The sequence below is a fragment of the Puma concolor genome, chromosome B1, assembly GCF_028749965.1.
Source record: "Puma concolor isolate L17-30 chromosome B1, mPumCon1.1.hap2, whole genome shotgun sequence".
Taxonomy (NCBI): domain Eukaryota; kingdom Metazoa; phylum Chordata; class Mammalia; order Carnivora; family Felidae; genus Puma; species Puma concolor.
Window position 1 is genome coordinate 14863267 of NC_141670.1, and position 16727 is coordinate 14879993.

The 16727-nt window shown below is 43.9% G+C and overlaps 1 long non-coding RNA gene across 1 annotated transcript in view; it reads left to right on the forward strand.

The window, feature by feature from the left end:
- Positions 1-3234: 3234 nt before the first annotated feature.
- LOC147581469 (uncharacterized) overlaps positions 3235-16727 on the forward strand; it is a 30363-nt gene continuing 16870 nt past the window's right edge. The window contains exons 1-2 of the long non-coding RNA XR_015249675.1: positions 3235-4090; positions 4186-4276. This is a non-coding gene — a long non-coding RNA (uncharacterized LOC147581469). The remainder of the gene's footprint in view (positions 4091-4185; positions 4277-16727) is intronic.

A 16727-nucleotide genomic window follows, 5' to 3' on the forward strand; every position in this document is an offset into this window, starting at 1 on the left:
GATGAAGGATGTGCTGGCTGGCACCCATTCCTGCCAGCATGATGGTGTGCCAGGTGCTTTTAGCATAGACTTGTTGGCTATCAGGTAAGCTAGTGCTGTTTTCCTATCCAGGGGGTTCATACTCAGTGATAAGAGAAAGAAGGGCCATGAAACTCACTTAAAACTGAAAGAATGAAGCTTTGTCACCGTCACCACCACTGCTACTGGAGAGCGGGGCTTTTTCTGTTGAAATTCAAGGATTTGGGGATGACGCTGGTCTTTTTTGGCTTTGTCACGCTCATCAGATTGAAGACCTGTAGTTTGAGAAATGTTTGCTCTTGGATGATCATCAACAACCGTTTTCTCCTCAAAGGACTGAATCTGAAATGGCAAATTTAACTGGAAGAAATAAACAGCTCTATATTCAAGATGAAATACGGAATTATTTAAAGACAAGACAGGAGGAGCTCTGTGATAGCTCATTTATCAGAGGTGTTGATGACCAGCAGGTACTCAGATCGCGTGGACGCTATTTTCTCCACTTCTGATGGCTATCCCTGTATTTCCTTTTTTTTTTTTAATCGTAAGAATTTCCAAACATACACAAAAGTAGACGCTGTAACACCCTTCCATGCTTGTGCTCATCTTCAGCAGCTATCAGTACTTTGCCATGGACTATTTAGTCTCAGCCTCTTAATTTCACCCATAAAAGGCCTTTTAAAAATAAAACCACAATGCATCATTACTCTAAAAAATTACCAATAATTCCCTGAGATTGTCTAATACACAATGTGTATTCAGTTTTCCCTGATTGACCAAGTAGTCTTTTTATAGCTGGTTTGGATCCTAACAAGGATTGACCAAGTAGTCTTTCTATAGTTTCACCAGTATCCTAACAGGGTCTTCCATTATGTTACATTTCTTAAGTCTTGTTTTTTTTTGTTTTGTTTTGTTTTGTTTTTGTTCACATATAACATAGAACAGCACCCCCTTTTTATCCCTTACGTCAAAGGGAGGTGTTGAAGAAATGGGGTTGGTTGGCTTAGAAAATATTTCACCTTTTGGTGTTGGCTGATTGCTTCCCCAGGGTGTCATTTAACCTGTTGCTCTATCTCCTGTATTTCCTGTGGTCTGAGGGTTAGAGTCCAAAGCTTGCCTGAGTCCCTTCCTGCCTTGCTTCCCACCCCCCTCCCTTTTTTTGTAAGAATATCTCAGATGATATGCTGCACATCCTATTGCCACCATGTCTGGTTGCCTCACTTTTGGTGATGCTGAGATTGATCAGTGGGCTTAGAGGATGACAGCCTCAAACTTTTAGTACATGCTGTCAGCGAAACATCCATCAATGGCAATTATCTGAACCAGAAGTTGCAGAAGGAAAATTTTAAATGCTATCCTACATTTTATTCCTGCTGGCTGGGATTATTCTGTATTTTTTCCCCACATCAACTAAGTCTTTTTAATTACCCTAAAACATAAGAGAGAATTTTTAATAACTTAATTCTCTCTTTATAATATTCAGAGTGGTAAGTTGGTGCCTTCACTAAATCTCTAATGTTATGCAAGAGCTTTGGTTTTTGTTTTGGTTTGCTCTCCTCCTTTTGGCCCTACTCTTATGAAGTAATCATGTAAATGCAAAGCTGGAGGACCTGGAAGACCGGAATGTCAGGCTGGTGTGATGGCTTTATGACATTTTTGGTAGCAGCTTTCACCTTCTTTAAAAGAGACCCAGCACCCTCCATCTGGCTTCATCAACTCAGAGAGATATTTGTGCCTATGTTCACCCGTGCAATGCTTCTGCTTTGAAAAATAAAGCTTGCAAGGAATCTTCAGCTGTATGGATAAAATCAATGAGATCACTTCTTCAAACTGATACTGATACCAGACTTTCATTCCTGTGAACCTTTTTCAACTATGCACTTAAAATCAGTATTATATGATGTTCTAAATTATTACCTTGGAAAAGCACATGAGCTTGACACGGAAGCAAAATGAAATTGTTTAATGAATGTATTTTATACTAATTGTTTAAAGATGTAATCATTACATGATGGATCTTTTACCACACACACCCACACATGCATGCATACACCATTAGAAACCTGCTAAAAAAATTATTCAGGACATGTTAGAGACAGGCAGCCTTTCTTTATTCAAGAGGGGCTCCTACAATGGGGTTTTGTAGGGAAGAGAGGTTGGACTCAATTGTAAAACGGACAAATGGGGATGTACAGGCCAGGCATAGGGTGGGGGGTCAGTGGATGGAAAATCACCAAGAAGGGGTTGGGGGATTCTTGCTAGACCAACTCCACAGAATTTTTTTTTTAAGTTTATTTATTTTGAGAGAGACAGAGCATGAGCAGGGGAGGAGCAGACAGAGACAGAGGGAGAGAGAATCCTAAGCAGACTGCATTGTCACACATGGGGCACGAACTCACCTACTGTGAGATCATGACTTGAGTTGAAACCGAGTGGGACCCTTAACCGATTGAGCCACCCAGACGCCCCGTCCACAGAATTTTTGCTGAAGGCAGCCCAGGGGGATCAGATACTAAGGCTGGGGGTCGGGGATCCCCCCAAACTGATTTAGCAGGATTCTTGCTCAAACAGGATTCTCCAAAGTCAGAGAGAAGCCCAAGGGCAGGCCAAGTCGGTGCATACAGAAGTCTGAAGAAAGTGTGGTCCGAGAACACTCTTGTCCATGCACACTTGCTTACAACCACTTCCCACAAAATTGTAATTTCAGGTCAATAACCACCACCCCTCCCCCCACCCCGTCAAGTAGTGGAGTGTTTACTGTTCTTAAAGTTCGAGTGCGCTGGGAGAGCAGAACTTTTCTTCTCAAGCGTTGCTTTCCCTGCCTCGTGGAAAATTAAACCAGGGTCGCCCCTTCCGAGAGAGGTTTGCTGGGTAAAGCTCATGCGTCAATAATCCAGTGGCCGGTGGGACAACTGCCTCCAAGTTCTGCGGAGCATAAAGAAATTTCCAAAGTGGTCAGACAGGCTGGGTGACTTCAGGACAATGAACCTTTCTGTTCTAACAGACCGGCTGCGGCCAATAGAGGTTTCCATGCGCTTAGCGGACGTGAGCAGCCGACTCGCTGCAGGTGGAGGGCGTCCCAGCGCCGCGCATGCAGTCGCTCTGGTCTCGGGGTTCAGCGACGCCCCCACCCCGCCCCCGCCGCGCACGCGCCCATGCCCGCCGCGCACGCGCCCATGCCCGCCGCGCACGCGCGGACCAGGTGTGGCCATCGCAGCCCCAGGCTGCCGCGACACTCACGTTCCCGCCGCCGGTGCACGCCTGCCTCTGTCTGAGAGACGGCGCAGCCACTGCCAACAAGCTGCACGGCCGCAGTTCCCGGAGAGGCCCCCGCTGCGTGTCTGAAGCATAACGCAAAATGCCTTCTAGGGACTTTGCAAAGGCCACCTAGGAGGTGAAGCCGTGTTAAGTCGACCTTTCCTCTCCGGGAGCAGCACGGTCCGGAGAGAGGACACGTCTGATTTATACCACCCCCCCCACCCCTACAATCCGCTCCGGGTGCTAATCCCGCCCCTCACCGCACGCCCCCTCACCCCACCTGTCTCAGAAGCCCAACTGAAGAAAAGTGAGAGCACAGCGTCCAGTATCTGAAAGGGAGGCAAGGGCGGGAGAGCCGCAAGCCGGTTGCAAGGCCTCCTGGCAGACGCAGGGAGGTGCTTCTGGGATTTGCGCTTCCAGAAGGGAGAGCGTCCGCGAGGCTGGTGCCTGGCGGTGTTACTCACCCCCCCCCCCCCCCCCCGGGGCCTCCTTTCTCCTTCCTGTCCTGTCTGTTGGGTTTGGCAGATCTGGGCGCCCACCCCAGCGCGGCCCGAGCCTGGACAGACGAATCCTTCTTTGTGACAAGGGCCCTCCTCCCTGGTGAAACCACCTGTCTTCCGGATGTATCGATCTGGTTGTAGAGAAATACTCGAGAGCACGGGAAAACCGTCACTCGATATCCTTGAGGAAGAAAGCAAGCTACAAAACCACGTGCGATAGGATCCTGAGAGGACAAAACCAACACATACCCAGGGGGTTCCAAACGACCGGAAGTATACACATCAAACTATAGTTTGGAGTTACTGGATTATAGGTGATTTTAATTGTCTTTGTTTTATCATTCTGTTGTGTTTTCAGCAGATGTGTTTTTTTCTAACGAGAATAAATGATAAATGTTGTTTTTAAAAGGAAAGTATCACAGCCACCAGAGGGAAGAGAGTCAGTGGCCAGATCCTGGCGTGACCTTGCTCCTATGTGACCCATGACAGTCACCCTGGAGGTAAGGTGTGTGAAGGCTGAGTAATATTCTAGGATGAGGATGTGATTAAGCAGTTTATATCCCCACTCACAGCTCTCTCTTCCTATTTGAGAAAGTCTCCCAGGAGTAGTAGGTGGATCTTTGGCCATTTGATTTTGGGAGAAGGTGAAAGGTTCTACACGTCTAAATGTAACGCTGCAATTCCCTTTGGGTGAAAGAATTGTTAGATGTCCAAAACGAGGAACATTCTACTCAACTTGGAGGCACAGACATGTCTGCTTGTGAGCTGTGACTACAGACACCCCCCTGAGAAGCATCCTGCCCTGAGGCACAGGCCTGGCTAGAGGGGCCCCGTGGGGAAGAGCATGAAGGGAGGGAGACTAGCAAGGTAAAGACAAAAAGATACATTTTTGAGGGGTCATTATTTCCTTCTTCAAAGCTAAGCCTGGAATGTTCACTCACACATTCCAGTGGCCAGAGGAAGTAAGGAAACGCCATCTCCCTGGGTGCCCAGGAAGTAGAAATGGTGTGATAGAGCATCGTCTCTGCCACAGGGACCCTTCAAGGCTCAGCTGCACCTCGCCCTCCTCCACAGCCTTCACGGTCCTTCCATCACCCTCCAGAGCCCTCTAGCATTTCCTATACATATTGTGCATCTTGTGACTTTTTAAAGGATGCATTCTGCCTCCCGACTGGACAGAAGCTCTTTGTTTTTCACCTCTTTCTTCTCCAGTGCCTAGTATGGGGCTCCAGAGGGAGTTGGATGCGGCCATAAATGGCCAGGAGGTGACTTAGATGCCCAGAAGTGTGTCAGCTGCACTGTCTTTGTACATTACTAAGAACAAATATGCAGATGAAGTACCAAAGTTAACAACCAATTGCTTGTTACTCAAGTTACTGAACTGGATACAGAGAAGAGAGAGAATCCAAAACTGAGGCCAGCTGCCTTATTGATTTGGTCAGGAGGGAGAAAGTTCTCTCCACCAGCACACCCTGGAAGTCTAGCTCGCTGCCTTCAGGAACTTCATCCCACAAAGTGATAGGTCCACACCTATTACTTTTTGAAGTTGAACAACGATTTATTTACTGATCAGACAGAATTTTTTAAATGTATATTTCCTGCTAAGAATGCAATTAAGGGAGCTAATCTTTGTAGAAATTGCTGATTCCTTTTCTGAAATCAAGATATGTAAAGATGAGTTCAGAACATTTTGTCATGCCAGAAATCAGGGAATAACCAAATATTGCTAGAGTCATGCCAAAATGACCTTGGGGCCAACCAGAAGAGGCTCCCAATTGATCTATAAATTCACAATGGCACTCAAATAAAAGAAACAAACAAACTTATAGGCCATGTTGGAAGATGTTAAAGAACCACCTTATTTTGTTTTTCGTTTTTTAAAGTTTATTTGTTGAGACAGAGGGTGGGGAGGGGCAGAGAGAGAGAGAGAGAAAGAGAAAATCCCAAGCAGGCTCCACGTTAACACTAATGTGAGGCTCAATCCCACAAAATGTGAGATCATGACCTGAGCTGAAACCCAAGAGCAGACGCTTAACTGACTGAGCCACCAGGTGCCCTGAGAACCATCTTATTTTGAAAACTGACCAAAAAAAATTTAAGTGTTTGTTTTGCCATGCCTAAATGAATTGTGCTTTAGGGTAACCACATAGTTGATAGAATAATTTTTCCTATGGGAGCATTCCAGCTAGTAATGACTCTTGGTAATGATTATCAATAGCTTGTGACATCTCAAAAAAGAGAAACAACTTGACACTATATGCCTCCTGATGGAAATACACAGTTCACTGAAGTAATTTTGCTCAAAACTTGATTCTGATTCTGATAGTGCTTCTAGATGTAACTACCAATTTTCAGAAAATATGGTGAAGTATTAAGTGACACTATAACTAAGCAGCAAAATCCACCCTATAGGTAGTTTGGGGGGACAACAGCTCCTCCAACAAATAGAATTTAAAGAACAGAGCAAGTGGTAGGGAAAGAAGGAACTTATACACTGAAAGATACTTGAGAAACCTCAACTGCAGTGTATGAACCTATAAAAATGCATTTTTGAAGCAATTAGCAAAATATGAACACTGAAGGCTAATTAGATAATGTAAAAGGAGATGTCAGCTATTTTAGACATGACAATGACACTGTGGATGAAATAAAATGATATGTAGATAAAATAAAATCATTTGCTTCAAAATAATCTGAGGTTCTTGGTTAGTGGTAAGTGAAATGAGATTGGCTTTGAACTAATCACTGAAGTTGGACCTTGGGCGCCTAGGCACTTCAGTGTGTATTTTGATTTTTTTATTAAAATATTTTTAATATAAAAAGGCAGCTAGATTCTTAGTGATTTCTTTTTTTTTTTAAATTTTTTAACATTTATTCATTTTTGACAGAGAGAGAGTGAATGAGAGACAGAGCACGAGCAGGGGAGGGGCAGAGAGAGAGGGAGGCACAGAGAGAAGCAGGCTCCGGGCTATGAGCTGTCGGTACAGAGTCCAACACGGGTCTCAAACCCATGAACCATGAGATCATGACCCGAGCCGAAGTCAGATGCTTAACCGATGGAGCCACCCAGGCTCCCCCATTTTTTCATTTTGCTACCTGTTGTCTCTGGGGGGAAAAAGTGCCTCATTGAAAGAGATTGTTTTATTCCCCCTCATTATGCTCTACCCTGCGTGAATATGGTGGGTTAACACTGGTCACAACACTGTAGGAGCACCTGGGTGGCTCAGTCGGTTAAGTGTCTCACTCTTGATTTCAGCTCAGGTCATGACCTCACTGTCATGAGATAGAGCTCTGCATCAGGCTCTGATGGGGCATGGAGCCTGCTTGGGATTCTCTCTCTCCCTCTCCCTCTGCCTCTCCCCCACCTCAAAAACCAAACCAAACCAAAACAAAACACTGTAGAGTGTGCTACCTAGAAGGAATTTAACCTAATGCCATGAATTGGTCAGGATTTGACTTGCCTTTTTCTATTGTAACAAGATTTGGCAGAGATCCTGGACCTTAAGAGAATTTAATGTTTAAGGGCACATTCTTTTTTTTTTTTTTTTAATTTTTTTTTTTTTTTCAATGTTTATTTTTATTTTTGGGACAGAGACAGATCATGAACGGGGGAGGGGCAGAGAGAGAGGGAGACACAGAATCGGAAACAGGCTCCAGGCTCTGAGCCATCAGCCCAGAGCCCGACGCGGGGCTCGAACTCATGGACCGCGAGATCGTGACCTGGCTGAAGTCGGACGCTTAACCGACTGCGCCACCCAGGCGCCCCTAAGGGCACATTCTTGATTCAGCCAATGCTAAGAAAAGCTGTTTGGCCAATTACTAGCGGATTCTGTCTTTTGCACAACCAGTTGCTGGATTCCGTTCAATCCAAGGGGCATGGCAGAGATGAATGTCTCTGAACTGTGTGTAAGAGGGAGGATCTCCCTTTCTGTTTCGGTTCTCTGCGATTAACAGCAGTCTTGTCATTCATTTGTCTCTCAGTCCGGTGCAAATCCCATGGGGACAGGCAGGAACTTGGTGGAGCAAGCTGGTAGGAGAATCAGAAGAAACAAGTGCTCTTTGCCTAAAGGGCAACTTCCCTGGAAGTTGACATGGTACTGTATCTACTCAGGTATTCCTTACCACCCCTTGGAAGACAACAAAGAAGAAACCTGCTGGATATTTCTGATCATCTCAGCCTAGAGTCCTAACTGCCTGTGACTAGAGATTGTGAATATTTTTATTGCACTCTGAGTTGCTCATTCATCCATTCAACAGATATTTACTGAACACTAACTATGTGTCAGGGGCTCCTTTAGGCCAGTTCAGGTACATCAGTGAATGAAATATACCAAGATTCCTGCCCTCATGGGTCTTAATAGGAGTGCAGATAATAAACTATAAACGCCATCAATAACTAAATTATAAAGTGTTTTAGAAGATGATAAATGCTCTAGAAAAAGAAAAAAGCAGAGTAAGTGATTGAGCAGCTAGGGTGGGGCTTCAGTTTTAAATAGGAAGTTATAGAGGGCCTCGCTGAGAAAGGAACATTTAAGCAGACTTGAGGTAGAAGAGGAGGTTGGAAGTGAGCTAGTTGGAGAGACAGTGTTCCAGGCACAGAGAAGAGAAGAGAACAGAGGAGAGGAGGGGAGGGGAGGGGAGGGGAGGGAAGGGGAAGGAAGAGCTAATTCCAATATTCTGCAGCAGGAGCACACTAAAGGTTCAAAAACAAAGTCAAAATAGCGTGGGGAGCAGGGCAAACAAGGGGTTGAGTAGTAGGAGATGAGATTAGGAGTAGGAGATGTCTGATCTCGTAGAACCTTCCAGGTCGTTGCATGGACTTGGCTTTTCCTCTGAACGAGACAGGAACCACTGGGGAGATGGAGCAAAAGAGTGACAAGATCTGAGAGCTTCTGCAGGATTGTTCTGGCTGCTGTGTTGATTGTAGACCATTGGGATGTGAAGATAAGACTAAGAAGCAGACGTTGCAATGGTCCCAGTGGCTGGAGAGAGTAGTAGCAATGGAACTGGCGAGAGGGGATCAGATTCTGGCTAGAATTGAAGTGACTCGCCCAAGATCACGTGGCTAGTTGGCAGAGCCGGGTGAGAACCCATTTTCCCCAAATGACAATCTCATGCTTAGTCACTACCCCTCCCCTGGATCCTCTTGGTCTTATTGCCGTGTAGGGATGCAGGTTTCTGCATGTGATTGTTAGTTGTCTTGGAACTATCGATGCATATTCGTGTGTATCTAGCTGCCTGTTCGCAGCCCTATTCCCTCAGAAATGTTTTGGGTCAAGAAGGTAGTATATCAGATGTCTGCTCGTTGTCAGCTACTGACACTGTGTCAGGTTTCTAGATAATTGTTACAAAATTTCTGGGGCAAATTCTGCCTTTCAAAGGAATGCCTCGGAATGCGATACCAGTATGCCAACTGGAAGCCCCGTGTGGATTCCATGTGGAGAGATTCTGCCCTGTGTATGATAAACATCTGCTCCTGTCCCATGGCTACTCAAGGAAGAAGGAGATGAGCCACCACTGTAATTAAAACCATGATGCTTTTCTCTTACCCAGAAGACGTCTGAGGACTTGGTGACTCTGATCGGTTGCTTGGCAACCTACTCACTGAGTCGGTTCTCTTTCCCAACTTCCAATCCTATGTGGCCGGGGAGAATTCTCATAGCAGGCACTCTGCTGTATCTTGACTTTTAGATTGTCAGAGGCAGATCTGGATTCAGATTTCTGACCTAAGGGATGATGCCCAGGGACCTGAAGACATTCAAAGTTTTAACTAAACAGGACGTAGTAGCTTCAGCCTTGCCCCACCTTCCTAAATGGGCCTTCCAGCAGGACCACTAGCATGTAAGTGCCAGAAAGGCATGTTTGATTCACTGCTATGTCTCCAGCTCCTAGAACCATCCTCGACACGTTAGAAGGGACTGGTGAATATTTATTGCATATATATAGGTAAACTATAGACTTACTCTTTGGAAATGTTTATCTCCCAGTACTTCAGATTTCTTTTTCCTGTTCTTTTTTATTTTCTTGACCTTTCTTTCTCCCCTTCTCCTCTTCCTCCTCCTCCTCCTTCTTTCTGACTTTTATACCTATACTTGAGAACGCCTCCCTCCCCCCGACCCCTGCCCTTTTATCATCTGCCTGCTATCATTCTAGTCATTCATTCAAAAATTGGCCCGTCTGAATGACAACTGAAATCACAAGCCACAACCATGTGATTCCTGGAAGCTTCCCAGTCCCAACACAACAACGTCTTGAAGCATTTAAGAGGAGAAACCAGAACCCAAATGATTCCAGCTGTGCCCTTCATTTTCATTTCCAGCTCCATAGAAATTTGGTACTGACTGGAACATAGGGTAATGTGCATTAGTGATGCCAATGGTTTTTGTCAACACATGAGAATGAAAAGTCTTATCAGACACTGTAGGCAGATGGGCCTGTGAAATTTGTGTATTTCAGCCAACACAGGACGACTGACCCTGTTTCCCTTTGCAGCAATCCTTTTGCCTCTCACCAAGCTGTGTTTCTATGTCCCGTGTCCCGTGGAGTGAAAACTCCAGACAGTGTTTTCTAACTCAAGTTGAGTGATCAAGGGATGCCGGGGTGGCTCAGTTGCCTAGGTGACCAACTCTTGATTTCGATTCAGGTCATGATCTCACGGTTTCGTGAGTTCAAGCCCTGCATCGCGCTCTGCGTGCTGACCTTGCACAAGTGCTTGGGATTCTGTCTCTCCCTCTTTCTCTACCCCTCCCCCACTCAAGTTCTGTCTCTCTCAAAATAAAGAAGTAATTTTTTTAAAATGTTTATTTTTGACAGAGATAGACAGAGCATGAGTGAGGGAGAGGGGCAGAGAGAGAGGGAGACACAGAATCCGAAGCAGGCTCCAGGCTCTGAGCTGTCAGCCCAGAGCCCTATGCGGGGCTCGAACTCGCAGACCACGAGATCATGACCTGAGCCGAAGTCAGCTGCTCAACTGACTGAGCCACCCAGGTGCCCCAAGAAGTAATTTTTAAAATAAAGTGATCTGGGGACGCCTGGGTGGCTCTGTCGGTTGGGGGTCCAATTTTGGTTCAGGTCATGATCTAACAGTTTGTAGGTTCGAGCCCCGCATTGGGCTCTGTGCTGACAGCTCAGAGCCTGGAGCCTGTTTCGGATTCTGTGTCTCCCTCTCTCTCTGCCCCTCCCTCGTTCACGCTCTGTCTCTATCTCAAGAATAAATAAACATTAAAAAAATTGTTTTAAGTAAAAAAAAAAAAAAATCAAGTGATCCACATTGAAGTGTACATACATTTGCTAAAAATGCTAGGGTTGAGTTAGTAGGTTGTCAAAATCCAGGATAACATTCAAATCTCTGACCTCTCCTGGACTAAATGTTCAAACACTTGAGTGAATTGCTTCATTAGGCGTCCTCACACTGAAACAACTTCTCTCTCCAGCTTCTCCATTTCTATCAGTTGTATTGCACTCTTGTGGGCTCCCGAGCTCCAAACTGGGAAGAAGGGAAGAGGTGTCTCCTCCATATTGTAACTCAGGAATACCAGAACGTTGTTTTCTCTTTTCCTCGTCCTCTCCATTCAGATTCTTCCTGGTTCACTGATGCCTGAAATTCCACAATTTACTGTTTTGGCTTAAATCCAGGAGGAGGAAAAAGATGTAAATTTCTTCTTTTCTAGTGCTGACTGTGTGTCAGATACAATCTTATTTATTCTCCATATCAATCTTATGCTTTAGACCCTTTTATAAATGAGGGAAGTTAAGTGATTTTTTTCAGGGTCACAAAACAGGTAAATAGAAGAGATTATAATTGAGCCCAAGTTGGGTTGACTCTAGAATCGGATTTATCTACTACTCCAGGGTAATATTTCTGTGAGCCTAGCACTGTATTAAATATTTGTCTTATTAGATATATATATTCTGAAAGTAAACAATTTTATCAGTGTAGTTCTTGATGAAGGTGTCCCACCCATGCCTCCTTACAGTTTATGATGGTAATCACCCTGTGGGATTTCTGATGCCTGAGGTCTTTCTTTGGCTACAGAGCCTGTCTCCTCAGAAATGTTAGTATAGCAGACTAAAAGTACATAATCAACCCCTCACCCCAACCCCACCAATCCTCAGTCAGTGACTGATGGAAATGGTGTACTAAGATCAAAGTTCCCTTGCCTCTAAGGTGGGCTAACCCTCCACTGAGTCCCAGAACTCTCCACTGGCCTTAACCTCCAGTTGTCCACAAAGAGATGTGCTTCGTAATACACCTTTTATTGGCTGCCATTCTTTTCGTTTCTCAGTTTCCAAGTTACCCACAGATGTTCCTGGGATCCTTTCCAAAATAAATAACTCACACTTGAATACTTTTCTCAGGATTCTCAGGGTCTGCTTCTTTGGAATCCAAACTAAGGCAATCAGTAACTGTCCTTTTTTTTTTTTTTTTTTTTGAGTTTATTTATTTATTTTTGAGAGAGAGAGAGAGAGAGAGGGCATGCACATGGGGCAGAGAAAGAGGGAGATGGAGAATCTCAAGCAGGCTCTGCACTGTGAGCACAGAGCCCAACATGCGGCGTGAACTTTCAAATCATGAGATGATGACCTGAGGCAAAATCAAGAGTTGGACACATAACTGAGTCACCCAGGGCACCCCACAACTGTCCTACATATAGCTTTTCATGAGAAGAAGAATCAGCAGACTTTAAGATCATCAAACATTAGAAGGAAAAGAAGAACCTGTCAGCTCTCATTTGTTCCCAAAATAGTCTTTACTAAGTGAGCTGTTTATTCGTTATCTCATTAGCTCCAGCCAGGGAGATGAAGGCATGTATTTGTCTACGAACAAATATCATTCCAGTTCTAGGGAACAGGGATAAAGCAGGGCACTAAGTGCACTAAAATGCCCTACCCTTCTGGTGGTTATATTCTAGTGCCTGCAAGGAGATTTTGAAAAAGAGCCAAATAGATCTCCTGGAATTAAATAATACATTTCTTATATAAAACATTGATTTGATACACTTAACAGCAGAAGAAAGAATCAGTGAATTTAAAGACAGATGGATAGAAATCATTCAAGCTGAAGCAAATAGAATAAAAAGACTTAAAAAACATAAACAGAGCCTCAATGATCGTGGGACAATATCTAACATGGGGTCCTAGAAGAAGAGGAGAGAGAGAAAATATGGCAGAACAGTCATGTGAAAAACAATAATGGCCCCAAACTTCCAAATTTGATTAAAAAGTATTTCAACCTATAGACCCGAGAAGCTCAGCATATCCCAAGCAGGATAAATTCAAAGAAAACTATCATTGGGTAAATCATCAACAAACTGCTAAAAACCAAAAGATAAGCAGCCAAAGAAAAAAGGCACTTCACATCTAGAAGAACAATGATCAGAAACAGTGGAGGGAGAAGACAATGGAAAAACATCTTTATAGTGTTTAAGGGAGAAAAAGATTGCCAACTTAGAATTTCATGTCCAGTAAAAATATCCTAATCATCCAAAATGAAGCTGAGTGAATTATCTGGATAGTTTACTCTGTGAAAACAACAGATTTGGTTGATTTAAGCTCCAAAGTGCATCATATGTGCAGTAGAGCATGATTCTGGAACCAATACGCCTGAGTCCAACTTTTTTTTTAATTTTTAAAAAATGTTTATTTACTGTAGAGAGAGAGAGGTATAGAGTGCAAGCAGGGGAGGAGCAGAGAGAGGGGGAGACACAGAATCCAAAGCAGGCTCCAGGCTCTGAGCTGTCAGCACAGAGCCCGACGCAGGGCTTGAACTCAGGGACTGTGAGATCATGACCTGAGCCAAAGTCGGACGCTTTACCAACTGAGCCACCCGGGTACCCCGTCCAACTTCTTATTGCAACATTCACTAGCTTTCTTCACAACATTCAAACCACCTCCGAGGGTCATTGTAAAGATTAGATGAGTTGACCCATGCAAAATGCTTAGCATGGTGTCTGCAAAATGGTAATCTCTCAACAAACCGCATGTATTGATTTCAACAGCAACTGTCTAAATTGACTGAATGAACCAGGCAGAACAGGACCTTGAATGAGTTACCCAGGGCTGCCAAAACTAAGTACCACAAACTGGGCGGCTTTAAACAACAGAAGTCTCACAGCTCTGGAGACTAGAACTCAGCAATTCAGGTGCTGGCAGAGCCATTCTCTTTCTGAAAGCTCTAGGGGAGGATCCTTTCTTGCCCCTTCCAGCTCCTGGTGTCTGTTGGCACTTCTTGGTGCTCCTTGGCTCGTGGCATTATTGCAATCTCAGCCTTTGTTGTCACATGGCCCTCTTCCCTCGTGTGTCTATTCCAAGTTCTTTCTTTTTCTGAGGATAGCAGTCGTTGGATTAGGGCCCACCCAAATCCGATGGGACCTCATGTTAGCTTGATTACATCTGCAAATACACTCTTTCAAAATAAAGTCATATTTACAGATTCTGGGTGGACAAGAATTTTGGGGAGACACTATTCAACCCAGGATAGACCTCAACTGTCCACATCTCTTGACAACTTTATGTAGATAGGCAAGTTTCTATTTTTCTTCATCCCCTTTGGACAAAATATTTTCAAACTCCCTTGCTTACTTTTCCACATTTAAAATCAGATGTACTGATTGCAATTGTGCCTTTTTTTTTTTTTTTTTTTTTTGGTAGATTTAGGCCATCAAATGTGTGTCACAGGGTCTGTGATGAGGTTTGAAGTCTGCTATGCTCTCTGGTAGTTGGGTTGGCACTAGAGAGTTTATCTCTTTCCTTTCCCTTTATTTGTTATTACCTGTCACTTCTTGCTGATGTTAGCGTTTGTGTGTGGGTAAATAAAGCCTCTGTCATTTCTAATTTCTGTGAGTTAGAAAGCCAGAACTCCCAAGTTTGCTGTAACTGTAGAATTTAGCCTTAAGCAGTCTCAATAACAGGCTGAGGGGCTTCCCTTGAACAGAATAGATTATATTGAATGCAAGTGTTGTTTGCAGCACTCCCAAAAATAAGCCAGGAATCTAAAGGTTTACTAACTTGGAACTTGTTGAGAAAGCTTGAAATCAATGAGGCAATATTATAGCCCATTTAGACAGGAATATAAACAGTTGTAGGTATTGATATTGCTTGCCTATTCCTTGTAATTAGGGTCAGCTGCTAACATTTTGTCCTCACAGCTAAGGACAGAGACCCTGTCCCAGCCATCTAGGGCACCTGCCCTCTTTGCATTGTCCTTGTGTCTGGCTCTTCTCTTCTGTGTTGAGTTGCCCCTCCCCTTTTTTTTAATGCTTGTATCACTAACCATGGCTCAGTGCACTTGTTCAAAGCAGTCTTGAAGCATACAAGTTTCATTAATGGATTTCTTTAGAAAACTTTGCTTCCCTCCAAAATACTCTACAAAATGTGGGCTGCCTGCTTTGTGGTTTAGTAGGAATGGCTGCACAGTTCTCTGTCTGTTTGTCTGACTGATTGTCCCTCTGTCTCTACCCCAAGCATTGTTTTCCAATGCCTATAATCTCTACTCCATCACAAGCCCTTGTCTGCTTTCCTGGTTCCCCCTTATGCATTTGCTGTATAGTTGGGTTGTAGATGAGTGAGGTGTTACTGTATTTATTCAGTCTGATAATGTGTAGAGGTTCAAGTGATGATGGAATGCACAGTTCTTGTATCACTGGGCCTTGGATTCCCAAGTCCATTAACCTCTGGCCCCTTTCTGCGAGGATTCAACAAAGAAGTCAGAAGTTTAACTCCCGGGTAGGAGAAAATTGACTGCGTAAATGCAGATTCTTCTAAGCATTAAAATGAAGGCTCAAATACTGACCCCATTGTGTCTTGCAGTAGTCTCTTCTGAGAAGAGAATCAGCAGACTGTTTTCATTGAACGTATTTTTAGACACTGCATTAAATCCAATTTTGCAGGTATAGGCCTGGCTCTGGGTAAAACATGGCCACGTTTGACTTTGCTGCCTTTGCAGCTCCTGTCTGATTCCTCTGCCTGTCTGATAGCCCTTTCTCTGCCCCAGGTCCCCCACTGGAACTCGCTCCTGTAGGCAACACCCAGTGCTCCAGACCTTCTCATTTCTAAAAGCATAGGCCTGTCCTATGTTCTGTTTCCTCAGGGTTGAGGTACATAACTAATGCAATGCGGAATCCTGGAATATTCAAGCTAGAGGAACTCTAGAGGTAAATTAGATGGATTAATTTTAGTTAAGAGCTGGACAAAGGATGTATGTATATGTGTATATACATATTTATATGGGGGTGGGTAGGTGCATATGCATATATATATACATATATACACACAGAGATACTATAGAAGTATAGTGTAGTACTAGGATGCTATGAGGGGAGTCCTCCCAATGATTCCACGTCAGAGATTTACTCTCTCAAAAGACCTGCCCAGTAAATGATACACAGCTGAAATGATCTTATCTCTTTGGTTCATTGAGCCACCCAAGACATAGCATTATACCAAATAGGAGATATTAGTGAGCCATTATCTTCCTGGAGAATTTTTGCCATGAGAGTTCATTCTTTACTTATGAGGGCGCAAGTGTCCTTGAAATCTTGGAATTCAGTAATTTTTTTAAATTAGAATTTTTATTTTGAGCTAATGAGCTGATCACGTGCAGTGCGAGAAATGTATTCAGTACTTTTAATTTAGGTAACGATTTCACAATGCCTTACATACTGTAGGCGTGCTCAGTGTGTAATGACTGATGGATACATTGATGAAACAACTATAATTTGTGCCTTACAAGAGGTCTCTTGAGGGAAATATGTTCGGAAGTTACTGGGCCCAGGGATAGAAAGTAAGTCTCCTGGATCATTCAGTGGCTTTGTGTTTTGTTTCTTACACGTTTCTCACTCTTAGGGTAGTTTGATTTCATTTCCGCACATGCAGTATGCACTTAGTCTCACTGTGTTTAGCTATTGTTAGTGGGCATGAGGAAATCTAACCTGTGAAATGCTAGTATTCTCT